A 2,297-nucleotide genomic window follows, 5' to 3' on the forward strand; every position below is an offset into this window, starting at 1 on the left:
AGGGGGAAAGATTAACTGGGGAACTTATATGCATATATGCACAGCCCATGGACACAGACAACAGTGTGGTGAAGGCTTGGGAGAGGCAGGTGTTGGGGAGAGGAGGTCAATGGGGGGAAAAATACAAAGAAGACATCTGTAATGCTTTCAATAATAAAGATACATTTTTTAAAGTAATAAATAAGTAATAAAAAAGAGAAAAATAGTTGAATTTCACAATTCAGTTTTTTAGACCTTCCATAATGGTATGTTGAAGTGGTGTATTTACATCTACAGATTAATAAATAAATACTTGCAAGAAGAAGTACATCAAGGCTGGTGAAGGGGCAGAGACGTGGGGTAGAATTGTGGAACCGGCTTGTCCCACACCCACGTGTGGCGGTTTAAAATCAGGAGGGGTATCTTGGCTATGGAGGTTTCCCTGAGTAACAGGGGGTCCCTGTCCCATACCAGGCTCCCAGTCCAGTGTTCCAGTGTTGGGAAGAGAAGCCCCCACAACTTCTGGCTGTAAAAACCAGTGGGGATTGTGGCTGAGGAACACAGAGGCTGTGGGAGTCCTAGGCCATTCCTCTTAAAGGGACTTACTCAGATTCACTCCCTCTGAGCTCCAGCACTGGGCCAATTTGAAAGGACCTTGGGACATTCACAGAGGAACTGTTTTGTTTCGAATCAAGGCAAAAGCTGGAGGGGCAGGTTTCTCCCAGACAGAAGTGCTGGCAGAGGCTAGTGTTCTTTTGTTGAGCCCTCCCTGCCACTGAGCTGACCGGCTGCATCATATCTGAATCTCCATCGACCTGGATCACCCTTTCCCCCCACCCTGGTGATTCCCTGAGACCCTGTCGCTCCCTACTAGCAGGCTTATCACGTCATTTCTAGTGGCTTTTCCATACAACTGGCCTCTATTGCCTCATGCTTTAGACTTTCCTAAAATCTCTCAAACAAGTATCAGCTGGCCTCAGCATGTCTTATAACTCTCAATAAGTGTCCCCAAGCCTGGAACTAGCAGCAACCCAACCTGGTTTACAATGTGGCCTCTCCTGGGCACTTCTGAGCTCAACACAAGTAGCAGACATCTGCAGATTGCTTTGTAGCTCATGCTGGGTGGCCCTGGGCAGGGAACAGGCAAAGGCTGACCTTGAACCACTTGGGAGGCCCCAGAGCCAGTGCATCCAGTAGTCAGCTTCAGCCACGCTGGATTACACCCCTACCACCTCCACAAGTGACACACTCAAGGGTTGGACTCAGTGAGCACCAAAGCTCCACTAAAGGAAGTCCTGTTCCATAAGGTGAGCTCCTGCATAGCAACATTTCAGTTGTAGTCACAGCCGATCCTTACAAGCAATTGGCCTGGGGGGCTCAATCCTTCCCAGTGATGTCAAAGTAAATCAAGGCTCAACTACAATAGGACGGTGCACACAGCTTACACAGAGGCACAACTGGAGTGCCCAGCTCAGGTAACTGGGGAAGCTGAGCCACTGGGCCCTTCAGGACACCTACTACACAAGGTGACTCTACCAAGTCTGGGAGACATAGCAGATCTACCTAAAACATAGAAACAAACACAGGGAAGCAGAAAAAATGGGGAGACAAAGAAACATGCCACAAATGGGGGAAAAAACCCCACAAAAAACAGGAGAAATATCCAAAAAAAAAAAAAAAAACCAAAAAAAAATGAAAGAAAAAAAATTATGGAATAAAACAATGGTTACAAGGATGATTAAGGAACTGAATGAGAACTTCAAGAAACTTAGTAAGAATTTCAAGAAAATTAGTGAGAATATCAATGACATAAAAAGGACCAGTCAGAAATGAAGCATACATTATCTGAAATAAAGAATAATTTACAGAGGCCCAGCTGGTGTTGCTCAGTGGTTGATTGTTGACCCATGACCAGGAGATTACGGTTCAATTCCTGGTCAGGTCACATCCCAAATTGCAGGCTTGGTCCACAGTGGGGGTATGCAGGAGGCAGCTGATCAATGATTATCTCTCATCATTGATGTTTCTATTCTCTCTCTACCTCCCTTCCTCTCTCTGAAATAAATAAAAACTTTTTAAAGGAAAATATTTATAGGGGATCAACAGTAGAGTAGAGGATGCTGAATTTGAAGAAATCAAGAATTTGAAATATAAAGAAGCAAAAAAGCACCCAATCAGAACAGCAAAAAGAAAAAAGAATCCAAAAATATGGAGATAGTGTAAGAACCTTCTGGGTTGACTTTTGCATCATGGGAGTACTGGAAGGAGAAGAGAGTCATGAAAACCTATTTGAAAAAATAATGACAGAAAACTCCCCT

This window comes from Myotis brandtii, unplaced genomic scaffold (genome assembly GCF_000412655.1).
Source record: "Myotis brandtii unplaced genomic scaffold, ASM41265v1 scaffold1120, whole genome shotgun sequence".
Classification (NCBI taxonomy): Eukaryota; Metazoa; Chordata; class Mammalia; order Chiroptera; family Vespertilionidae; genus Myotis; species Myotis brandtii.